The sequence below is a fragment of the Protopterus annectens genome, chromosome 9.part0 (assembly GCF_019279795.1).
Source record: "Protopterus annectens isolate FY-2018-M chromosome 9.part0, PAN1.0, whole genome shotgun sequence".
NCBI lineage: Eukaryota > Metazoa > Chordata > Ceratodontiformes > Protopteridae > Protopterus > Protopterus annectens.
Window position 1 is genome coordinate 1,744,275,508 of NC_056743.1, and position 27,347 is coordinate 1,744,302,854.

The following is a 27,347-nucleotide window of genomic DNA, read 5'->3' on the forward strand; positions in this document are numbered from 1 at the left end:
AACCCTTACTGTATTTGCCAATGGCACCAATTATAAACAAATGAAGGGAAAATAGGCCACCTCTGCCTGGATCACCATTGTTCTATTACTGCTGTAATGCTGTCAAATGATGTTTGGCTCTGCTGGAAAAAAAAAGGATTGATCCACATCTAGCAATTTTATTAACAACTTAGCTAGTATAGAAACTTATAATCATAGCTCAAAACTGAAAATGATCTGTATGAAACTAGCAATTCCAAAACTGAAGAAAAACAAACTGTCAAAAAACAAACCAAAAGGTTCCGAACCAGCAGGTGTAAAACTCCAAAGGTTTATTAGGAAATGTAAAAGTAAGCGCTCCCTTAGTAGGAAGACTTCTTCAGACAAAGGAAAAAATCATCAAACACAATTTAAAACCCCAAAAAAGGGGTGTGTGTTACAAAATTACAAACAGCTTTAATTGAACCCACTGACATACCTTCACATTTAAAGTTGTATTACATTAAAAGCATAAATAAATGTCCACTTAGTGTACACAGGGTGTCAAACATAAAAAAGTTTTCAAAAAAGAAACATGAACTTGATAAAAGTAACCAAAAATGTCTTAGTGAAGATTTATGAACCTAATCAAGTGTAAATACTGTTTCCCTTAAAATACATTTTAGCAAACAACTTTTCATAGGGTAAAACAAAACTCATACAGAATCTTGTGATTAAAAAGAAAATAAAATGAAGTAATGCTTGCGAACTAAGTATATACAAATATAATATCCATTCCTTAACAGAAAAGGTAGTAAGGAGTACACATCTCTAATGCATAATGAAGAATCAATAATACTTGAATAAATAAACAGTGCAACTCAACTAGGAGTCTAAACAAACCAAATGCAGGGCAGCACAACAGTCGAGACGGGTATCCACGCAGTAAATATGTAATAAACTGTTCCAAACACCATACGCGTGGTCCCCTTAATGGCAATAAAACGTAGGATAAAAAACCTTCAACACGTTCTTTCAAAAGGCTGTAATCCAACTCATGAAGTGCAAAGCAACTGGTATAAATACAAAAGACTTTATTATAAAAAAACGAGTGAGCGCTTTCGCCAAAAGGCTTCTTCCGACTCTTCATGTATTACAATAATTTGAATTGCTTTAAAAAACACCACAACCACTGTCATTGGATGGAATATCCCATTAGGTAATGGATTTAAAGATATATGCAGTTCACATTCCAATGTCATAAAATATGGTACAAAATCATTTTAAAATGTATGTCAACAGTAACTTATTGTGAATATATTGTCTATATTAAAAATCAATCAAAAAGTGCAAGTAGTTTAAATTCTCCGCTATCGGGAAATACACACCGGACTTTCATCCTGTACTTAAAATGACTCCAATAGCACTCACAGTCTTTAAATACTTCGAAAAAGTATAAAAATATGTACCTACAAAAACACATTCTCGGAGTTAGTTAAGTTATTTTATCTACATGCAACCACTGCATTGAGATTGGTACACAGTATTATTTCTGATCTACCAGGTGATGGTACATACCATAGATCAGAATATGTACTGGCCTAACCACTGAATATGTATGTGAACGATCTACGCTACATAGGTAGTGTCTGTCGATTATAAAAAATACTTACAAATCTACATATATTGTACAAATTGAACTGATCTATAAGTATTAGTAATGCATACCGTAGATCAGTATAAAGACTAACCTGACCCCTAAACATGTATATAGAAAACTACACTTCATGTATAGCGTCTATCAATAGTAAAAAATATTTACATATCTACCTATACTATACATCTTAAGCTAATCTATAAATATAATTATATATAAATAAAACTCCACAAATGGAGACATAACATTTCATCAAAGTGTACAGGTAAAAATATTACATATGCCAGGTACAAAGTCAGGGTTGAAACGAGAAACTACTCACTACGCTGGATGGAGCTATCTTCCTATTACTTTCCAAAGGAGGACAGAAATCCAGTCTTGTTCATATTCAATACTTTTTCTTGCATAACCTCCTGCTCTTTAGGAAGGGCTTAATTTGTACTTTATCATTAAGGCCAGGGGGTTTATCTGATCTCAATCTAATAATCCATCTAGTCTCATTCTCCAATGTTCTATTTATCAAATCACCCCCTCTAATACCTTGTATGAGTTGTTGAATAACGAAAAACTCAAAGGTATGTTGTGCACCTTCCCTCTTATTATGCCTGGACAAAGCATTCACATCTGAACCTATCCTAATCTGGTATCTATGTTCTCTAATGCGCTCTTTAAGAGTACGGTTGGTCTTCCCTATGTAATAAGCAGTGCATGAACTGCACATTGCAACGTAAATCACGTTCTTACTCTCACAATCTGTACTAGTCTTGAAATAAAACACACGTCCTGTTATAGGGTGTGTAAAAACAGTTGTTTTATTGATATAAGGACATTGATTACACCTACCACAAGGTGTTGTATTTATGCTTTCATTATTTCTCCCAGGTCTATCATACCTTGGCCTACATAATATGCTTTTCAAATTCGGGTGATTCTTAAATGTAACATGTGGTACTAGTCCTACTACATCCTTCACCTCACTGTCAGATGTTAGAATCTCCCAGTGTTTATTCATAGCTTTTTTCACCTCTAGATTCATTTTACTATAAGTTAATACAGCCCTTATTTGTGTTTGTAGGGGTCTGTCACTATTTGTCAATGTATCTTGTTCCATAAAGTAGGGTCTTGCACTACTTGTCCTCAATGAATCTACAATCTTGATGGTCTCTTCAATTTCTTCTTCACCATAACCCCTCTCCAGGAACATCTCCTTCATCTCCTGCCTCTCAGTCTCATAGGTCATTTGATCTGGGTTAAGCCTCGAAACTCTCATAAATTGCCCCTTTAAGACATTGTTAAAAACATGTCGGGGATGCATGCTTCCTCTATGAAGCAAGTTATTTCTATGACATCCCTTTCTATGTATTGATGTATTCAACATACCATTCGGCAATCTATATATCTCAACATCTAAGAAAGAAATATTCACACTGGAGAAATTCAAAGTGAATTTCAAGAACTCCGTGGTCATGTCGAGGTACATTACAAAGATCTTAAGGGACTCCTCATCACCCAGCCACAAGAAAAAAAGGTCGTCTACAAAGCGGCAGTACATTCCTACATGCTCCTTAAATAAAGGGCATTCACAGAGATATACATCCTCCCACCTAGCCATAACTAGGTTGGCGTAGCTATTTGCACATGACGTGCCCATAGCTACGCCATCCCTCTGTGAGTATATCTCTTCTTTAAATACAAACACATTATTGGTTAAGATAGTTTCCAATAGTAAAGTAACCAGGTCTATTTTCTTTTCAGAGAACTGTGAACGTGTCTTTAAATAGTCCGTAATGTACTTTATACCTATGTCATTAGGAATTGTTGTAAAAAGACTCACCACGTCTAAAGTTACTAAGAGGAATTGCTGATCATGTGTCAGATGCTTAGTATGAGAGTAGAGATCTATTAAAAATTGTTTATTATCTCTCAATATTCTACTATTCTCATTAACAAGAGGCCTAAACACATCCTCTAAATATATAGACAGGGGCTCGGTGACCCACCCCTGACCTGCTACAATGGGTCTCATTGGTGGATCGTTGCTGTTCTTGTGGACCTTAGGCAACCCCTGTATGACCGGTATGGTCGGGTTATCCACCTTAAAATAACCATACAATTCTTGAGTTATATGAAAAGACATAACAAGATCATCTAAGGTATTATATACACTAAACACCTTATTTATTAGGCTGGCATGATCTATTTTAAGATAAAATTGTGTATCACTTAACATTGATAACATTTTCTCATTATAATAAGTGGTGTCCATAACGACCACGGGACCACCTTTGTCCGCCGGTCGTATGGTGATCGATCTATCACCACTTAAGGCTTTCAGGGCCTGCCTCTGCTTATAGTTTAAATTCTGTCCATGTCTATGTTGTTTCATATCCTGAAAATTCCTATAGATATCGTTTTCTAATACATTACCAAACACTTCAACAGCAGGGTGAAGTGTTGGTATGTATACACTATTTGCACGAAATCTATTAGTGCTCATCTGATTACTTGGGTCCCCAAAGTCCAATTTTAACTGTATATTTCTAATAAACAGTTTGGTATCTATGATGGTATCAACCAAATTACTGTCCTTAGTGGGAATAAACCCAAGACCCTTGTTTAACACTTGTTTTTCAAACGTAGTCAATACTCTGGATGACAGATTTATGACTAATGATTTATTTTCCCCCACATTTTCTTTATCGTGGGACCTATTTGTTCTTCCACAGATCCTTTCCTCTTCTGCCTTCCTCTGCTTGTCGCACGTTTCTTCTCCAAAAAATAGTTCTGTGCTATGGGGAGGGGTGCTGGTAGCCCTGCAGTCGTTTTGGGTCTGACTACGGCCTCTCCTATTGGTGTATTGTTGAGATTCATATTATGTGTGGGTCCTCCCATAGCAGTTCCTATTGTAGGGTTAACTCGTTCTCCTATGATGGATGAATGTGTTAAGCCTTCCCCTGATCTCCCATGATTTTCAGGTTCTGACTCATGTAATACAATCTCCGTGTTCAAGTCAATAGAACCAACATTATCTGTAACATCGTTGTTACCCCTTACTATGGTTGTGTCAGTAGTGAGTATCTCATTATTTATAACTGATGTGACATTATTCAAGGTATGCACATCAGTGTTCAATTCCTGATGACCAATAGTTCTTGTAACTTTGGAATTGGAGCCTGGCAGTGTACCCAAGCTAGTATTCCCCTGTGAGTGCATGTTCCTATCTCTAGGCCAAGTGAACACGTGATTATTGTTAAAATCTCGTGTATCTCTTGTAATTTTGGCCTTCTTCTGATCAAGCATTCTCTTCTCCATAAGCAAGACATCCTCTAAGACTCTTTCGAGTCTCAATACATATACATTACTAACATACTTTGATTTAAAGTCATTAAACATTTTGTTCACTGACAGTCTTAATTTGTTCTCCTCAGGTAGATGGAAGTCAATTAAAAGCTTCATATAATTGAAGCTAAGCTCCAAATTGAGCTGCTGCCAACGATATAACAAATCCGGATACAAGTTACCCGAGGTAGGCATCTTCAATATGCGTAGCCCTCGTGGTATTATACGTTTAGATAAACATGCTTCGAAATACTGTCTCTGAATTTGTAATCTTTTTAACTTAATCAAAGCTGATTCTAACTCTTGTAAGTCTCTGGTAGCATTTATATTACTTACATCGTTAGAAATGTCCATATTTACATCCACTATGGGTTCAAAGTCCAGGAGCGAGTTCATCTCACCAGTTATACAAACATGGAAACGTTCCGTGAATCTGTTGGTTCGTTCCGGTCCAGCCGGAACATATGGTAACTCAATGCTAGGTTGTTCCTCGTTCGCCATCCTCAACAAGTGCTGCTCTGTCAAGAAAAAATAAGTAATCCAAATAAGCCAAATGCAGGGCAGCACAACAGTCGAGACGGGTATCCACACAGTAAATATGTAATAAACTGTTCCAAACACCATACGCGTGGTCCCCTTAATGGCAATAAAACGTAGGATAAAAAACCTTCAACACGTTCTTTCAAAAGGCTGTAATCCAACTCATGAAGTGCAAAGCAACTGGTATAAATACAAAAGACTTTATTATAAAAAACGAGTGAGCGCTTTCGCCAAAAGGCTTCTTCCGACTCTTCATGTATTACAATAATTTGAATTGCTTTAAAAAACACCACAACCACTGTCATTGGATGGAATATCCCATTAGGTACGGGATTTAAAGATATATGCAGTTCACATTCCAATGTCATAAAATATGGTACAAAATCATTTTAAAATGTATGTCAACAGTAACTTATTGTGAATATATTGTCTATATTAAAAATCAATCAAAAAGTGCAAGTAGTTTAAATTCTCCGCTATCGGGAAATACACACCGGACTTTCATCCTGTACTTAAAATGACTCCAATAGCACTCACAGTCTTTAAATACTTCGAAAAAGTATAAAAATATGTACCTACAAAAACACATTCTCGGAGTTAGTTAAGTTATTTTATCTACATGCAACCACTGCATTGAGATTGGTACACAGTATTATTTCTGATCTACCAGGTGATGGTACATACCATAGATCAGAATATGTACTGACCTAACCACTGAATATGTATGTGAACGATCTACGCTACATAGGTAGTGTCTGTCGATTATAAAAAATACTTACAAATCTACATATATTGTACAAATTGAACTGATCTATAAGTATTAGTAATGCATACCGTAGATCAGTATAAAGACTAACCTGACCCCTAAACATGTATATAGAAAACTACACTTCATGTATAGCGTCTATCAATAGTAAAAAATATTTACATATCTACCTATACTATACATCACAAATGTTTAACTTGAGAAACATTGGTTTTCTGACCTCTGCAGCGCTTCGCTGTACTTTGACCCTACCATATTTTATTTTATTTTTATTTTCATTTTGCATAGTTTCATTCAGGATTTGTATGTTTTATTTTTGTCAGGTTCTGTATTGTGGTCTGACTTGATTTTTTGCTTACTTCTAGACACATACACCTTTTTGCGTAAGTAACAATGAGATCTTAATGTTTAGACCCACGGTATTTTGAAGTACTAAGTTTACCTATTGTCAATGTCATTGAACACCAACAGCTGTGGATTTACTTAGGTGTGTGTTTCTTTCTTTCTTTTGTCTTCTGCTAATTTATGTATTACCTTTTTCGCACACAGTACAAACTCATTTGCAGAGCAATGTGTCGTATTCATGGGCACGATTGTGAACTGATTTTTCATTTGTTTGGCTATCCGCCTTTTTCGCATGCTTAGTACCTGCATGGTTCTTGAATGAAGTACCGTCTTATGAATCCAGCGGTTTGTTTGTTTTGATTTAGAAGTGTCTTCCACGCAATGCCTTGCCATATTTTTTCTGAAACAGTTGCATTTTGACTTGTTTTGGCTGCTACAACTGTGCATACTAAAGCTTAGAAAGTGTTCGCAGCTTGGTGCTTTACCCATTGCTCAAGGAACATTTAAAAAAAAAAAAATATTTTTCATATACTGTTGTTGCATTCTGTTGGCGTTGAAATGACAAGCAATTTCTGTGTTAGATTTTTAACACAGAAATAAACATATTCGGTTATTTAACATTAGAAATAGCATTTTTTTTATTAGAAACGCCTTTGAAATTCCGCTTTTTGCAGACTCCTAGTTGAGTTGCACTGTTTATTTATTCAAGTATTATTGATTCTTCATTATGCATTAGAGATGTGTACTCCTTACTAACTTTTCTGTTAAGGAATGGATATTATATTTGTATATACTTAGTTCGCAAGCATTACTTCATTTTATTTTCTTTTTAATCACAAGATTCTGTATGAGTTTTGTTTTACCTTATGAAAAGTTGTTTGCTAAAATGTATTTTAAGGGAAACAGTATTTACACTTGATTAGGTTCATGAATCCTCACTAAGACATTTTTGGTTACTTTTATCAAGTTCATGTTTCTTTTTTGAAAACTTTTTTATGTTTGGCACCCTGTCTACACTAAGTGGACATTTATTTATGCTTTTAATGTAATACAACTTTAAATGTGAAGGTATGTCAGTGGGTTCAATTAAGGCAGCTGTTTGTAATTTTGTAACACACACCCCTTTTTTTTGGGGTTTTAAATTGTGTTTGATGATTTTTTCCTTTGTCTGAAGAAGTCTTCCTACTAAGGGAGACGAAAAGTGCTTTACTTTTACATTTCCTAATAAACCTTTGGAGTTTTATACCTGCTGGTTCGGAACCTTTTGGTTTGCTGTATGAAACTAGATCTGAGTGGTCTTTACCCTTTTTTGGTAGTACAGCCACCATAGATTTCTTCCAGTATGCTGGTACTAGCCCTCTCTTTAAAATATTGTTAAATAAAACCTTCCAGAGCTTTATAATTTTTTTCCTGTTATAACTTCTAAACTTCCACTGGAATACCATCTGTTCCTGAAGATTTCCTATTGACTGAAATTGTGCTTTACTTTTTAAATCTCATTACCTCCTATCTTAGCCAATAATTTTTGACCTCATCCTTCTCTAACCTTTGCATAGTCAAGTCTTTTATAAATATTTCCATATATTCCTTTTTCTTGGTTTTCTCATTTATCTGCCTTTTATAGATTTTCATAAAATTTCCAAAATAGCTTAAATACCTGTTTAGGGTCTTGGGTTATTTTTTCTTATCATAGGATCCCTAGGTTTGGCAACACCCCTTTCTATTTTATGTTGTCTAAGTCATTGTTCCAACAGTCTTTGTGCTCTGTAGTTGTCATCCAAAAATGTTTGATTAACAACAGTCTTTCTAAACTTATGCAATTTTATCCAGATACACCTTTATTTTCCATTTATTACGCAGGAAATTCTCCTGTTCATGTGGTGCAAGATGCCACTTTGTCTGCAATGCTTTAACCTTTGCTAGCTCCTCTAACCAATTCCCATCATTACGTTCCTATATTTTGTTCTCTGGTATTTCTACCACAGCTTGATATTCCATTCAGTTCCCTACCATTCCATAGCTATCCCTTTTAAAGAAATTTGTCTCAGCCCTTATAAGTCTTTAATCATTTCCATTACCCATTTCTTAAATGCTACCCTTTTAACAAATAAGGGAAGCACCACTTCTCATTTTACTTGATTATGTTGTCTCTTTATCTTAGTCTTTATTGATGAATGATCTGAAGTAGTTATCAGTTGTGTTTTAAAGCTTTCAATTAATTACCCACACACCTGCAAATTATTCAGTTAAACCCAGTTATAGAATCTTGGGGAATAATATAGAAATTTTGTCTGGGTTCCTTCTACTAAGTTCACATCTTCCATTCCAAATGTTTGCATCTATTTCTTAAGAAAGCTACCCGCTTTTGTTACATTTTCCCTTCCAGGTCACCGAGATACAGCATCGCTATTGCAGGTCAGGTTCCAGTCCCCACCCAGGAATAATGTTCCCTGCTGAAGGCTAATTACACCCTCCAATAATTATTCTAAGCTCCTTAACAGTAGTTTTTAGTGGAATATAAGTACATACAGTGTAATCCTTCCCTGCCAGATCTACCATTATCTTTCTTCTCATCTTCTCTCACTAATACCCCCTTCTCCTTTGTCCCTGATACCCTGCCAAGTATCCACTCTGAAATCCTTTCTTTACTATCTTCATATGCTCACATCTATCAAACTGTATTTCCTATAACATTGCTATTTGCATCCAATACTTTGAATACTTGCTTCTTGCTCATACCAACAATGCCATTCAGATTCCATGACATAAGTGATAAGGCAGTAATTCTGAAAAAAGGTTATTGCTTTTACATATTCTATATGACAGTTTTTTAATATGTTTCCAACTTACATACACATATTAATGGTTGGTAGACTTGTCTTATATGTAATTACAGCTTCTCAACATTGTTTAAACCCACACTGCATTTTCTCAGACATTTTGCTTTAATAAAAGCACTAAAAAAATGTACTTTTTTATTTTAACCCCCAACACTATTTAACTCGCAACAAACACAAAACTAAATACACTTTTTCAAAATGCAGCATTAACCTTTCATGTGATGACCACAGAAATGTAGTTTCAACCTGTTGTTGTCAGTTACGCACACTGTCCCTGACAAGCCATATCATTTTCACTGAAAACAATGGGTTCACAACTACCACGAGAAGAAAACCACCTTCTGTTCACAGGTGGGTACTCAAAAGCATTCTTCAGCCTTGGGGAGGACAACACAAGATAGACTGGGAGGAGTATTGAAAGTGGCAAGGGTGCTACTCTAAGTACTGGAAGTGTTTTTCAGAGGCTGGAATGTGTTGGGATATTAAGCAATCACACAAATGTCTCTTATTTATCTGTTAAAGAAGGTTTAAGTCCTTTAATGAACTGTTTGAGGAACCACTTTTTTCTACAAAGGAGCAGGATGCCAAATAAGAGTGGATCTTTTATAGCTTGAAAAGGTAGAAGGAGATTCCCAAGAAGGAGTTTATAAGACCAAGTATACAAAAAGAGTGCCATTCTGTCTGGTTAACTGAGGGATTTAAGACCATTATATTTTTTTTAGATAGGAATGTCTGAGGCTTCTCATGTGATACATTTCAGTATATGCAAGATGGGTTGAAAATGAAACTGGTCCATTGAGATTAGGGCTTTATTCCTAGCAAGTAATTTCAAATAAATAAATAAAAGAAAGTGCATTATATTTAATAGTATCTATATAGGAGATGAGTTAAGGGGAAGATTTTGTTTGATCTAGAGGAAATGCCTTTGGAAACTAGGTGAGTCATTTGGAAGGATTACTTCCTATAAGAGTATAGTCAGAGAATCAGTTAATTTGTATCTAGTAAAAGTACACCTCATCATTGTAGGTGACTCTCCTGTACTCCTGAAATGAGCACACTTGTCAGCGTTTTAAAATAAAAGTTTCTGAAGTCCTGGTATACATGCATATCTAAAAACCAACATGGTAAGTACAAGCTGTCATGATTTGTTAACCATGCATAATGAAATGGTCAGCATGGAATGCACAGAGCTGGAGTTACAAGTTATGTTTAATTTTCCCCGCTTACATTAACAATGTAGAAATAGTGTGCAATACTTCAAATTGGAAGTGCTGTATAAAACCATTGGGTGGCACTAAAACTTACATTACAATGTGCCAGGTATTGTGAAGACATTTTGAGAGGGTACTTTTTTTAGTAAAGCACATATGACTACTAGCTATAGTGCTATAACAGTTTTCAGTTCATAGCAGCTGTATTACTACAGGTGATCAAATGGTGCCACCTTATACAAAGCATTAAAGCACAAAATGTTGGTTCTGATACTTGCCATCTAACATGCATAATTTTGTAGATTAATATTAAAAGATAAGAAAAATGTACATAGATTATGCAATATTAAAAATAAAATGCAATATGCTACATCTCTTATCATGCAGCATTGAAAGGCTATCAAACACCTGAGACATTCTCCCTTTGATAATTTATTATCTTGCACACTTATGATGATATAATTCTCTGTTTGACCTAACACAAGTAATTTTTAGCAAATAAAATCAGATTTCTTCTTTCATAAATTTGCAATACAAAATCAGCATTTTCAGACAGATATTTTAAACTAATACCAGTGTGTCACACTGTATAAAAAACAGCTTTCATATTTTACATGTTGCTTTGTAACTCGCATTTATCAGATATTACAGATCTCGTAAAGTCCATTTTCAATACAGTTTCAAGAAAATATCTCAGAACGTAAGTAGTTCCCCAGAAAACATCAGAAATCAAAGGCATTAATTAGCATATTGTTGTTCAGGTCAGAATGAATTGGTCTTAACACATGTTGGAGGAGCTATGAGTCAGTGGAAGAACCACTATTCAATTTACAGTCATCTGCAAACTTAGATAACCTCAGTCCACTAGTGCTGGGTTAATGGTCTGAGCAATAGAAGGGAACTAGAGTTCAACAATGAATCCTGTTGTATTTTGCTGGTAACTTTTTTTACTTTCAGAAGTAGCACACATGACTAATCACAAAGATTCTGTCAGACCAGTTAGCTATCCATGCAATAATAAACAGATCTTATTTCAGATTTATGAGTTTGTCAATAATACTTGAATGAGGAAGAGTGTCAAAAGCCTTGATTAGGTCCAGATATGATTTATGTACTGCATAACCATTATCTCAATGTTTTTTTTTTCAAGGAAATTAACAAAGTTAAGGTGTCAGTACCTGCCTTTGACAATTGTAAATTAATGGGAGTCTAGTGTTAAGAGATTTTCAATGTCTAGAGTAATGATATTGAAGATATCTTCCATAGTTTTAAATATCAGGCTCGTGAGCTAAGGTCCCAAAACATACTCCAGACTGTGTTAAGGAGTTATACATGCTCTTTGCCACAGTTCCTGATACATACACATACCACACACTCATTCAAGCATGTAGAGGTCACACAGACTCTTCCACATCTTGCCATGAGGAAAAGGTTAGTCTATTTTTGATTTCTTGTATTTTGCGTTGCATTTTTGCATATTGTGATTAATTTTCTTTACATTGTTTTACTTCTAGTCTGCTTTTAATTGCATATTTAAACTAGGAAAGAAAACACAGCTGTGCCTTTTGTGAGTCACACAAAAATTAAAATAAGTCATACTTCTAAGATAGCTGCACATTGAGTAACAACTTAATTCTACCTCTTACAGTGTGAAAACAGAAACTTAGCAGAGGAAGCCAGTGGATTTAGATTTCTGGGTAAATTTCAGTAACTGGCTAGTAAGTGCACTGCCTGGATGCCAGGAAAAAAGAAATACAGAGGACCTGAAGGAAAATCAGCTACAAAATGTGACAAAAACAGTGAATGGGAAAAGTACTGTAGCTGTTCAGCAAAAGGCAGTGCAAGCTCCAGCCATGACTTCCAGTAACCCAGAGGAAAGTTTAAGGCAACTGCAGAGAGATTTGATTAAAATCAATGAAACACTGATGGAGTGTATAAACTCAAACAATAAAAGTCTGAAAATGGAAGAATCTTTAAATGGATATTCAGATAAGGTGATAAAACTTTAAAAGTCAGAGACTGAAATGAAAAAAAGGCTGTCTGAATATGAAACTGCACAAGAAGAGATGTTTCAAAAAAATAACCTATTTCCTCTCTGCTTTTACTGGCTTGTGTGAGTAAGCACAAAATTATCATTTTGTGAAATCACTTCCCTTCAACTATTTAAATTTATTGGCCATCTTACTGTATTCCATACTACCAGAATACAAAAGTGACCACCCCCCTTTCAATCTATCTTGCTGTTTTAAAAATAGTGACTCTCCACTAAAACTTAAGTTACCTACTTTCACATCTAATTCCTCTAGTGCACACTGCAGTGTTTAGGATAAACCATTTTTTCATCTTATCTTTAAGCATCTATTGCAAGACCCCCAGTTATTGGAGAGCCCGCATTCTGCCTCTCAGTAGTCATCTTGGGATTAGTGCTTCTGTTTTCTCCTGGTGAGAGGAGTGCAGTTACATTATTTCCTGGAGACTGCTGATCACCAGAAAGCTTAATAACTGCTTTATAGGAGACAGCTTGGAATTTGTGCTTACATTCTGATCCTGGTGAGAGTAGGAGCAGAGTGCATTGATTCCTGACTCTTTCTGGAGTCCCTGTGACTAGCACTTGCTCTAAAACCTACTGGAAAGCACTAGGAAGCCTTAAACTGATACAATCACTCAACTCTCCTTGTTTGTTTGTGTCTTTCAGCTTTTCCCGGTTAGGGGTCGCCACAGTGGAACTCCGGTCCGCTAATGATTGGTAGTGGATTTTTACGTTCTGGGTTACCAGCCCTGATGCACAACCTTCAACGAAGGCACACCCCATTCACGTATGCCTCCACACAGAAGATGCTCTAGCTGAGAATTGAACGGGACAACATCTTGCTATGAGGCGACAATGCTACCGCAGCACCACCACCGCAGTTAATTACTCAACTCTCCTTGTTAATAAGGAGAAATTAACTGTAGGCACTAAACAGCCAATAATTGCAAAGGGAAAACAGCTCTTGTACCTTAAAAAAAAAAAACACCTAAACAGGCATGTCCAAGGGTCAGCTTCTGGTGAATTTGCCTGTCCACCTGGTGAATCTGGGCATACTGAGGCAATCCAGCAATTGCCTCATGTACACAGACAACCTTGTCCTCATACCAGCCAACACTACAACCTGCGAGAGATGCACTTACATAGCCAAATTGAAAGCAAAGCTCTTTCCAGCCAAGATTGTGCTAGACAATCAAGTGAAGAAGGTTAACACCCGCACTACACCTCAAGCAACACATAGCCTTTCAAAACCCTCACTACCAACACCCACACATAGCAACACTAAAACCACATATGCACAGGCCCTTAACATTAACCTGCCCAAGCAACAAGGGCCTCTGAAGCTGAAACACAAACCACCACTAATCACAACCAAAGTATCACATAGCTCACACCAGTGTGCCACCCAACAACAGCCCCTAAGGCAAATTAACTTACCCAACACTTTAGTCATAGGTGACTTTATAGTCAGGCACATTGATGTCCCACTCACCAGGCTGAACAAGGAGAAAATTACAGTCAGCTGCCTGTTCAGTGCTAGGATCCACCACATAACGCATGCACTCAAGTCAATCCACAACAAGTACAAATACGACTCTGTCATTGTCCATGCTGGAGTGAATGACTTGAGATGCACCTCTCTGGACTACGTGAAAAAAGACATGGAAGAGCTCTCAGATCATGTGCCCCAGGCAGGTATGACCCTAGCCCTGAGTAGCATCCTGCCTTCGCCCAGAATGATACCACAGTATAAGGACAAAATGATTGACTTCAGCAATTGGCTAAGCTTCTGTTGTCATTCAAAGGGGATCCAGTATCTGTCTGCCTGGGACGACATGATCGACAAACTATGATGCTTTGCCAGAGATGGTCTGCACCTGTTGTCCCTGGGATTCAGGTTACTGGCTAAGGCTCTTGCCACCCCTATAATGCCTTTTTTTAGGCAAGGCTCAAAGGACAAAACCACCACCATAACAGGTACAAGTATGCAAAATCTGAAGGTAATGCTACTCAATGCTAGAAGTCTAAACCTCAAAATGCACTCTCTCAAGGCACTCCTACAAATGGAGAACATCGATATCTGTGCAGTAACTGAGACCTAATTCAAGGCTCCAGAAAGCACCCCTGCAATACCAGGCTACAACTCTTACTACACTTTTTGGTCACCAAAACACTAAAGGTGGAGGAGTGTCCACATTCACCAAGGATATTCACACCTCCAGGCTAGTCACCCAACACAATGGATCTGAAATTCTCCAGGTGCAACTAACACTGGGTAAGACTGCAATCCAAATTGTAGCTTGCTACAGATCCCCCACCATGCCCCAAGATTTTCACTACACCTTTCTTAACATACTGGAAATATTAAGATACAACCAAACACCCTAATACTGGGTGATTTCAACTACCCTGCCATTAACTGGGAAAACTACTCATGTACCAACACCTTTGCCCAACGGTTCTTGGAATTCATAAATTCCAACACCCTGGATCAACTAATCCATAGTCCCATCAGGGGCTCCAATATCCTGGACCTGGTTATTACCAACATGGAAAATTGATGCTCCACACCAGAGGAGGTCTGACCATAAGCTAATCACCTTTGACATCCACATCCCACCCCCACCAAGGAAACATCCGTAAAAAACTTCCCCAAGGCCAACTTCATGCTACTCAAGTCAGAAGTGACAAACTTCATGATACCCATGCAGACAGGAACTGAAAGTTCAACTGCCAAATCCTACACTAAAGCACTGTACAAGCACATCCACTCATGCATGAATTGTGCCATCCCAAATAGAACCAAGACACTCTCCTCCAAAAAAAGGAAGCCAATCTGGTGGTCCTGTCATAAACAAACTATACAACAGAAGGAAGAAACTGTTGCAGAAAAGAGGAAAATCCCAGGATGTAAAAAACTCCCTTACCAGCCTCAGTAAGAAGCTGAAATCCCTCATAAAATCCTCCAAAGCTAGTTACGAAAATAAAATTGCCAAAGATTCCAAATACAACCACTAGGCATTCTATAGTATGTCAAGAATCTAAATGGCAATGCTCAGATCTGCTCTGAGGTACAACAGAATGGCATTAAATATACTGATCCCAAGGACATTGCCAATATCCTGGCAGATTGATTCAGTGTCAACTTCACCCCCTAAAGGGCCCATCTCAACACAAAAAGATTGCCAAATTCCAGTAATCATGGCCACACAGGTAAAATAAAAATCGCACTCGCCAAAGCTATGAATACAGCATCCATGGGACCAGATGACATCCCGGGCTGTGTACTACATGAACTACAAAATGAACTGGCACCTCAACCTAAGTGTCATGTTTAATCATAGCCTCACCTCAGGCTTCATGCCCACTGAGTGGCGCACAGCTACAGTTATCCCACTCCACAAGGGGGGATTCACCTTGGATCCTGGGACCTACTGTCTCATCAGTCTGATGAGCCTGATCTACAAGGCCATGGAACGTATTGTCATGGAACTTTTAAACAAAGACATTGGCAACCTTCAAACACTGGACCCCACCCAATTTGGGTTCATGAAAGGTCGATCGTGTTTCCTGAACCTGATTGACTTCTTTGAATCAGTCTCCAGAGCCGTGGATGAGGGTAAAGCAGTCCACACAGCCTATCTGGACCTTGCCAAGGCCTTTGACACCATCCCCCACTCGGGAATCATAGATAAACTTACTAAGCTGGGCATAAATCCCTATGTCACTCAATGGGTTGCCAACTGGCTTAGTGACAGAACCCACACTGTAAAAGTAGCTGACTCCAAATCCAGCTCCAGACAAGTGACAAGTGGAGTACCTCAGGGTTCAGTCCTGGGATCGCTCTTGTTTGGCATCTTCTTCTCTGAAGTACAGGCCAACACTGAGGGAATCTGGCTAACAAAGTTCCCAGATGACTGCAAACTGGGAGCCATTACTGAATCCCTAAATGATGTGGATATTCTACAAAAGAGCCTTACAGAAACAGATGCTTGGTGCCAGAGCCATGGGCTCGAGATCCATGCCAAGAAGTGTATAGTTATCCCCTATGGGGAAAAAACATGTACCCGTGAATTACCACATAGGTGGCAGTACACTAAACAGCGAAAGTGTGATAAGAGACTTAGGAACACAGGTGGACAGTGGTCTCACCTTTGATAACCACATTGCCACAACAGTCAGGAAATCCTTCTATGTGGCACACCTCATCAGTAAGGGCTTTTCAGCCAGAAAAAGGAAGTCATTGTCCCACTGTACTCATCCCTCATTAGACCCATCATTGAGTACAACCCATTTGGTATGTACCTCACAAGACATCTGCAACAACTGGAAAGGCCGCAGAAACACCTCACTAAAAGAATCACAGGCCTAAAGCAGATGCCGTATGCTGACTGGCTAAAAAAAACTCCAGTTATACTCTGTCACATATCGTCTACTCAGAGGCGATCTCTGCTTAACATACAAGGTCATGTCAAGCCCAGAGCTGTTGGACATGCTACACTTAAAGAAATCCCAATCCATCAGAGCCACATGTTCCAAGTACCTAAACATTGTCATCACAATGAGCAAAACATGCTGGAGGGATAGGTTCCTGACCCAGGGACTCCCCATGCTCTGGAATAGACTGCCCATACATATCAAGCAGAGCTTTCTTGGCCCTCTACAAAAGGAACCTTGATGACTGGATGGGAGATAGGAAATTTACCCTAGGGATCACGTCAGTCACCCTGCTAGATAGGAGTCCAGGGAAGTAAATATTGTGGGAAGAAATAGCCAGGGAATTGTTATGGCTCGGCTTGTATAGGCCCTAGGGCCAACAGCCTAGTACCAACCTATAAACAATTAGAGGACAGAGCATGTAGGGAAAACCTGAGATTTTCTGCTGTCCTAGAGAAGCTGGAAAGAATAGACTGTATTAATTTTATGAAAGCACAATTAAGCAACTGGATTGGTATTCCATGACAGGAATTGTTAATGGAAAGGGCACATCGGGTATATGCTCCAAACCTGGGTGGGAAAAAACAACCTATATGTTTAACAGTAAAGATGCAATCTTACCAGCAGAAGGAGTTGATACTGACAAAACTGTGGCAGGAGGACAAACTACTAAAAGTGGGAGACAGCAGAATGTTTGTGGAGAATGACTACTCATTGTACATCAGGAAGAAGAGAAGTACATTTATCCCATTATTCAGGGGAATGTCGAGAAGCAGGCATGAGATTCGAACTGCTGTATCCAGCTAGCTTCAAAATATTTTTCCCTGGAGGAACAAAATCATTTTTTGATGAAATACATTCTAAGGAAGAAATACAAAAGTTTATCCAACAAAAAGTGAGCTGTGAAACAGGAGAAGATTCTGCTTCTTGTTCTTCTGGTAATAAAGACCACAGATAGACTGCGTGTATTGGAAATGAAGCAGAGACAGGGTTTGGGAGAATGATGAACAGAAATAGAACAAGAAACTCTGGAAATGTTGGACTTTCTTGAACCTAGTTAAACTTGTAGGGGACTCTAAAGTATATGTCCTACTTCCTGTCATTAACATTTGGAGAAATTGAAAAATGTGGGATTACAAAACAATAATTATATTTGTGAAACATGACAGAACAATAAAATTTGGAAATTTTGGACTTTGTTAAACTTGTAGGGGATTATAAAGCATATGCCCTACTTTATGTCATTATAGGTTCATAGGTTCATAGGTTTATACTAGGCTATCTGCCCTAAGGCATTTATAAGCCTAGCCCAAATTATTGTGGCTTACGCCACCCCTTATATGAAAAAATACTGTGCCCATTAGTTTGTTGTGCCTCTGTCCAGCAGTGACCCAGAGATGATTCCCGGGGTAAACCTACGATCTCCCATCCACAGGTTGAGATTTCTCTTGAAGAGAGTCAGCGAGGTGCTCTGCCTCACATGGACCGGGATTTTATTCCACAGCATAGGGAGTCTCTGAGTGATAAATCTATCCCTCCAGCACGTCCTATTTATATCCGTGCTAAGGTTTAAGTCGCTTGCTCTAGTGGTTTTGGTGGATTTGGATTTTTTGAGGTGGAGCATGTCCATTAATTCCGGGTTGGACATGGCCTTGTATGTCAGGCACATGTCACCTCTGAGCAGACGGTATGCGACTGAATAGAGCTGGAGTTTCTTCAATCTGGCAGCATATGACAGATTTTGGAGTCCCTTTATCCTTTTGGTGAGGAACTTTTGGGGTCTCTCCAATTGCTGCAGATGTCGGGTGAGATACATCCAATGGGGCATTGTAATCATTGGTCTGATAAGTGAAGAGTACAGGGGAACAATGACCTCACTAGATCTGGATGTGAATCCCTTCATGATCAGGTGGGCAATGTAGAAGGTCTTTCTAACCACTTTAGCAATGTGAGTGTCAAAAGAAAGGCCACTGTCAACCTGGGTCCCCAGGTCCCTGATAACCTCTTCTGTGCTTAGTGGATTGCCACCTATATGGTAGCTTGGGGTTACCTTGTTTTTCCCGAAGGGTATGACTATACATTTTTAACTTCAGGCCATGGCTCTGGCACCAGCTATCTGTTTCCGTGAGTCCCTTCTGAAGGATATCAGTGTCCGATGCACTTTCCACTATGGCCCAGTTTGCAGTCATCTGCAAACTTTGTCAGCCAAAGTCCTCCCATGTTGGCCTGTACTTCTGAGAAGTAGATGCCAAACAATAGGGGCCAAGGACCGAGCCCTGTGGGACACCACTTGTGACCAGTCTGACACAGCGCCAGCAACTCTAACCCTGTGGGTTCTGTCCTGCCAGTTTGCAACCCATCTTGTGACATATGGGTTTACATTTAAGCTGGTAAGTTTTTCTACAATACCCGAGTGGGGTATTGTGTCAAAGCCTTTGCAAGGTCAAGGTAGGCTGTATGGACTGCCTTTCCTCATCAATGGCCTTGGTGACTATTTCAAGAAGTCGACCAAGTTCAAAAGGCATGATCTTCCCTTGACAAAGCCAAACTGGGTCGGGTCCAATGTCTGCAAGTCCCTATTTATTTGATTATGTGCTCCACTATGATCCTCTCCATAGCTTTGTAGACTAGACTTGTTAAGCTTATGAATTACCAGGGTCCATAGAGGCCACCTTTGTGGAGTGGGACCACAGTTGCCGACGCCACTTCTTGGGCACGTATCCTGTGGTAAGGCTGAGATTAAACAGCTGCCTTATGTGCGGTTTAATTCCTCATTTAGCAGCACACAGCCGGGGACACCATCCGTCCCATTGATGCTGTGTTTTTAGCTTTAGAGAGAGCAGCATTTGAGATGTCCGGGAGGCTACACTCGGCTGGGATAGTTATCTCTCCTTTAGGGGAGAGGGGTGAAGTTTGCACTGAACCTGTCTGCCAGTATGTTGGCAATGTCTGTGGGTTCAGTGATTTTTGTATCATTTTGGACTAATTCTGAGCATATCTGTGAGTTTCCACCCAGGTTCCTAACATAGCTGAAAAAGGCCTTATGATTGTCCTTTGAATCCATGGCAATTTTTCTCTCAAAATTGGCCTTAGTTGATTTTATGAGTGCTCGTATTTTTTACTAATAATGATCAGGGTGACTTCCCTTTATGGATTTTGTTCTATCATGTAATAGCTTTCTCCTCTTATTGTAAAGTTTGTTAATGGCTGGGGTCCACCAGACTGGACGTTTGCCCTTTGTGGAAAGAGTCTTGGTTTTATTTGGGATTGCCTGATCCATGCAGTCCTGGAGGTGTTCATAGAAGGCATTTGTAAGGGCTTCCAGCTTGGGTTGTGGTTTCCTCTGACTCAGGGGCCTTGAAGGATACCACACCAGTCTTGAGTAGTGTGAAGTTTGCTTTAGAGAAGTTCTTCACTATGGTCTTTTGTTTGGGGTGGGGCGGGATGTGGATTTCCAGTGAGATTAGTTTATGATCAGATCTCACCAATGAGGGATATACTTGTGGAGCATTTTGTCCCCATGTTTGTGACAATGAGATCTAGTATATTTTCTCCTCTCGTGGGAACAGTGACTAGCTGTTCCATGGCATTTGAATTTATGAACTCCAGGAACTAGAAAGTTAGGGCTTGAGTAATGTTCCCAGTCTATATTCGGGTAGTTGAAGTCACCCAATATGATGGTGTTTGGAGATACATTTATACCCTCCAGTGTCTTCAGGAAGGCTGTGTGGGGTTCCTGAGTTTGAGATACAATTTGTAGAGCAGTTTTGCCTATTGTTAGTTGCACCTGGATGGTTTCCGAAGCTTCATGCGTTGCCACCAACCTGGAGGTGTGAGTATCCTTTATGAATATGGATACACCCCCTCCTTTTGTGGAGTGGTCCAGGTTTTGGGGGCATGATATGAGGTAAAACCTAATAGTGCCGGGGTGCTCTCAGGAGCCTTGAACCAGGTTTCAGTTACAGCACAGACATCGATGTTCTCCATACTGAGAAGGGCCTCATTTTGAGATTTAGACTTCTGGCATTGAGCAGCATTACCCTCAATTTCTTCCCATTTTTGTTTTCTAGGGTGGTAGGTTTAGAATTTGAGCCTTGCCTAAAAAAGGCACTATGGGGTGGCAAGAGCCTTAGCCAATATCCGGAATCCCAGGGTGACAGGTGCAAGCCGCCAGCGTGGCTTGTCAAGCATGTCATCCCAGGCAGACAGACACTGGATCCCCTTTGAATGACACCAGACATTAAGCCAATTGTTAAAGCTGATCATCTTGTCTCTATATTGTGGCATCATTCTTGGTGAAGGAAGGATACTGCTCAGGGTTAGGGTCATACCTGCCTGGGCTACATAATCAGAGAGCTCCTCTATGTCTCTTTTCATGCAGTCCAGGGAGATACGTCTCAGGTCGTTCACACCAGCATGGACAATGACTGTGTCATATTTGTACTTGCTGTGGAATGACCCGAGTGCTTGTGTTATGTGGCGGATTCTAGCGCCCGATAGGCAGCTTACTGTGACCCTCTCCTTGTTCAGCCTGGTGAGTGGGACGTCAGTGTGTCTGACTATGGAGTCACCTATGACAAGTATGTTTGGTGTTGTATTTGGCCTTAAGGGCTGTGACTGCTTTGCACACTGCTTTTGTGGTTTATGTGTTGCTTGTGGGGTGTCTTGAGGTAGCAGTTGTTTGGGTGTCTGCTTTGGAGGCCTCTGCTGTTTAGGTAAATTTTTACCCAGAGCCTCCGAGTATGTCTTTGTGTGTTTATGTGTTTGATTCAGTGGAGTGGTAGCATTATGTGAGGCTGGTTTTGTGGTGTGTGTAGTTGCCTTCTCCTCCTGTCTGGTCTTGCCAGTCCTGAGTTGAGAGAGCTCAGCCTCCAGTTTGGCTAAATAGCTGCATCTCTCGCAAGTATTTGTGTTATGTGGGAGGAGGAGAGGGTTGTCTGTGTACATGAGGCAGTTATAACATTGCCTCAAGATTCCCAGATTCACCAGCTGGACCGGAGAGGAGATTGACAACTGACCTTTGGACATGCTAGAATAATATTGGGAAATCCTTAATTGAAAACAAGGGCCAGTGGGGAGGGAGGGTGTAGTGCTTTTAATTTTTAGTGCTGACTTATATAATTGCTTTAGTGAGCAAGTGCCAGGTAACTTGAGTGCAATGTGATACAAGTAACTAAATGCAAAAACGACAAACAGTAACTTTCTTTCAAGTGAAACAAGGAAATAAGTACAGTAAGCAATGCAGATATCACTAGTGATCCACAGAAGCGCTGAGAAGTTATTAGGTGAATTAGCTTCCAGGGAAATAACAAGCAAACAAACAACAAGTATATAAACAAAGCTAGATTCAGTAGGCCTGGATCTAGTCTATGCTAGAGCAAACAAGGTGAACCAATTTCAGTAAGATACAGTTCAAATATTCAGGCACTATAAACCTTTAACCAGAAAATTCCCAGCTCAGAAGGGCAGAGTCCAGCCTCTTCTCCCACAAGAGTGCAGTCCACGAACCTTCTTAATGTAAAATAACTGGCCTGAAGCCCAAGTGCCTAAACCAGAACTAATACACTTGGACACTGGGCTCTCAATCAGCAGTTCCCAACTTAGAAGGATGAAAGCTACCTGTCCTGCCACCACAGTGCTTGCCACAAACCTTCCTAATGTAAAACAACTGGTCTGAAGCCCAAGTGCTTAATCCAAAAGACTTGAATGATAGCTACACTTTAATCAAGTTACAACCAAGCAGTAATAAATACCATTGAATACTTTAGAGAATGTCTGGATTAGTGCTCAAGTTACACAAACAAAGCTAGATCCAGCAGGCCCGAATCCAGTCTATGCCACAGCAAACAAGGCGCACCAACTTCAGTAAGAAACAGTTCAGATATGCATGCACTATAAGCCTTTAACCAGAAATTCCCAGCTCAGAAGGGCAGAGTCCAGCCTCTCCTCCCACAAGAGTGCAGACCACGAACCCTCTTAATGTAAAATAACTGGCTTGAAAGCCCAAGTGCTTAAACCAGAATTAATACACTTTTAGAATAACAGACACTGAGCCCTCAATCAGCAGTTCTCAACCTAGAAGGATGTAAGCTACCTGTTCTGCCACAACAGTGCAGACCACAAACCTCTCAGTGCAAAACAACTAACTGGTCCGAAGCCCAAGTGTTTAAGCCAAAAGGCTTAGAATGAGTTACACCAAGCAGTAATAAATACAATTGAGTATTTTAAGATGATGCAAAAGTAAAAAGAAGTAGGTAAAAACACAAGTACAGTAAAAGCAGATGACATTTTTTTCTGAACAAGTGCTGAGATCAAAGAAACAGATTTGAGTGCTGAAACTAGAAAACTGGCTAGTTACAAGAAAAAAAAAAACAAGCTAGAAGGCTTCCCTCAAACACAGAAGGGCTTGGGGGCTCAGAAGCCTACAAATAGTCTGTACCACTTAACAAGAAAGGCAGGAAATAAGCTTAATTTTTTTCATTAATGTTCTAAAAACTATCCAGGAGAGGGGAAGATTACAGAGAAAGCTAACTGTAAGTAAAACATTTTTTCTTAATACTACTGTTTAAATGATTGCAAGATTTTTTTCATGTTATACAGTACATTTTTTCTTCAGTAATTTTTAAGTGTAATGGGGATACTAATACAAATAGGTGCTCTTGTTTTCTTCCTCCCTTCTCTGTGTCTCATTGTTCAGTTTTAAGAAATGTAGGCACTGCAATGTAAAAAAAAAAGATCTGGTTAAAAAAGCATGATAAAAGAAAAAGTACTGTGCTTTTTCTCAGTCTTGCATAGAGGAATAACTGGGTTAAGGCCATTAGCTTAATCTAGTAACAAGTTTTAAGAGAAAACAAGCAAATGAGAAAGAATACTGAATATTGTAAGGCTTTTTTTTTTTTTACTAGTAAACTATTTTGTGTCTGATTCTCATGTCTTCAGCAGACAATCTGATAAAGAGAAATGGCTTGGAGAAAATATTTTCTGAAAGCATTCATGGTTTTCTTAGCTGAGAGCTATAAAGATAAGACAAAACCAGATAGCACTTCATAGAACTACAGGCTATACCATGCATCTTAGCATGGATAACCTTTATTTAAGGTTAGCTCAAGTCTATGTTTGCGGCTGTCAGTTTGGAACAATTGTTTCTATTAGGAGGGTAAAACTTCAGTTTTTAAAATGTACACAGTTTTGTGTGTTATTGTTAAGCTAATAGGTTTTAGGGGATATTGGGTGTGTATTTTTGTTTGAGGGTTTTCAATAAAACAAAAAGTTCTGTAAGATGTGACATAGGCTCACATGGAGATGACAAGCAAACTGTATAAAAGAGTAACCTGCCAAACAGTACATGCATGTAACACAAAAGCCGAAACTACCCATTTAACAAAAAAAAGCTACTATACATAAAAGGTGGGAATAATAATCTCTCAAGAATATGACAATTTCTATATTGTCTTTAAATGTTAGTGGTCTCAGAGATAAATAGAAAAAAGAAACAGTAGTGAAGTATATTAAACATGTAGAAATCTATGCTATAGGAGACGCACTTGGAAAGAACTGAACATGAAATTGATAAAGGTTTTCAGTGGAATTCCTGGGACAAAAGAAGAGAGTACTTATATTAATTGGAAGATGGGCTCCAATAGTAATAGAAGAGGATAAAAAAGATAATGGCAGATGTGTAGTACTAAGGGGCTACTGGCAAGGGAGGAGGATTACACTGGCATGTATTTATATTCCACCAAAACTGCTATAATGGAGCTTAAGAAAATTCTGGTAGAAATAATCAGTTTCCAGCAAGGAATATTACTTATAATGGGCTCAGAAGGGAAAATATAACAAAAGAAAACAGATTTTTAAAGAAATATTTGAAAATATTTGGCATACAAGATGTGAATTAAGTACTAGGAGTTCAGAGTGAGTTTGCATATTATTCTCCAAGATACAACAATTGGGCTAGGCTAGATAGAATTTACATTTCACATGAACGTGCATTTAATTGAAGGTCTTGATACACAGCCAATAACTATTTCTGATCATGCGCCAGTAATAACTAAAAAAAAAAAAAACACAGGGTAATGAAATACAAATGAGACACTGGCACTTTCCCACCTATCTCTTGAAAATAGAGGAATTTAAGGAATGGGTAGTGGAAAGTATTCAGAAGCTGTTAGAGGAGATAAAGATTTCTTCTGAAAATATAGTTGGGGAGTGGGATAAAATTAAAGTGGAGTTGGACTTCCAAGATGGCTTCATACTGATTAACAGCTTGTTTCTAGCCCTCCCAGTTTGTAAACAGAAACTCAGCAGAGAAAGCCATTAGACTTGTGTTTATGGGTAAATTTCAGTAACTGGCTAGTAAGTATACTGTCTGGATGCCAGGAATAAAGAAACACTGAGGACTTGGAAAATTTTCAGCTACAAAATGTGAGGGAGAAACACTGCCAGAGGAAAGTTCTGCAGCTGTTCAGCAAAACGTAATCCAACCTTCAGACATGACTTCCAATGACCTACAGGAAGATACAAGACAAATGCATACAGACGTGATTAAAATAAACAAAACACTGGTAGAGTATAGCAACACAAACAAAAGAAGAGATGATAAAGCTGCAAAAATTAGAGGTTGAAATGAAGAAAAGGCTGGCTGAATATTAGACTGCTCAGGAAGAGATGTTTTAATTATTAGAATTAGAGGACAGAGCACATAGGGAAAACCTGAGATTTTCAGCTATAGCTGAGAAGCTGGAAGGAACAGGCTGTATTAAATTTATGAAAGCACAAATAAGCAACTGGACTGGTATTCCACAGCAGGAACTGTTAATTGAATTGGTACATCATGTGCATGTTCCAAAGCTAGTAATAAGAAATCAACCTAGACCTATAATAGTAAGGATGCAATCTTACCAGCAGATGGAGTTGATTATAACAAAACTGTGAAAGAAGGACAAAATACTAAAAGTGGGAGATAGAAGAGTGTTTGTGGAGAATTATTACTCATTGTAGGGCAATCTGAAATACAGCTAGACAAAACAGCAGTCTTTTAGCTCAAAAACAAATGTGGCTTAGATCTACGCATAAGGCAGCCCACAACCTAACTAGCCCTGTAGGTACTCAAGTTCACCTCCTTTGGTCATGTAGGAAAATAGAAAGGGCTCAATGGGTAAAATTTAAGTACTGACTTTTTCTATCTAACAAATAGATAAGTATAACGGTTTACTATTGAAATTCCGAAACTGCATCGATCAACTGGTTAGAATTTCACCACGAAATGCTGAATTTGGAATTTTGAAACAGCAACCAATGTAAAAATGAATACATTGACATTTGTAACTTGATGTATTCGACATAGCAGGAGGTGACATCAGGTCTGATGAAGGCTGGGCATTTGCTTAGCTGAAAGCGCTTACGTTTATTAAAAAGTCTGTGCCGTTTATTGTGTCAGCGTGCTTCTACTTTCCTTTTGTGTGTTTTACTCAGTTTTTTAAGTTTTTTCTGTTACATCAGTCACCTATGCTATGTACATTAACATACTGTTACACTCTACATTCAACAGTACATTAATTGTACTATTTTGCAGGGGGGGGGCTACACCCCCCCACACCCCTACAAATTAAACATACCAACTCCAAGATCACACTACAGTGAGAAAATGGGCTAATTCCCTGTTCCTCATTGAACCGTGATCTCCCTGTACAATCCCAAACTCAAATACTCGAACTACACTACCCATTCACTGTAGTGTAGTTGATGTATTTTGGTTCAGCATTCTGCCCACTTGAAAACTGCCTTTCGACCACATGCCGGTCATCTGAAGCAGTTTTGGAATTCTAATAGTAAACCAAGTATAACAGATGTGGAGTGAGAGAGAGAGAAATAAGCCCTAGATCTCGTCATCCAAAAACTGAAGACAGAGATGTTCCTTAGGTCCTCTTCCCTTCATCACCTTAAGAAAAGTGTGCCAAACCCAAGGAGAAGATGAGGAACTTACACTGCAGCAGTGATCCTTCATTCAAACACCTATCAAATATCCAGGTTATAATGCATGGAAAAAGGTGGAATGCTGACACAAGTGGCTACCTCAGAAATACTCAGGGCTAACACCTGCTTAAATAAGGCTACTGTTGTCAAGCAGATTAAGCTGTAACCCATCTCCCAGGTTTTCATGACCCTTGTAACAAAATAGAAAGCAATAAACCATACATTTAAACAAGGGTTGCTTGCATAAAGA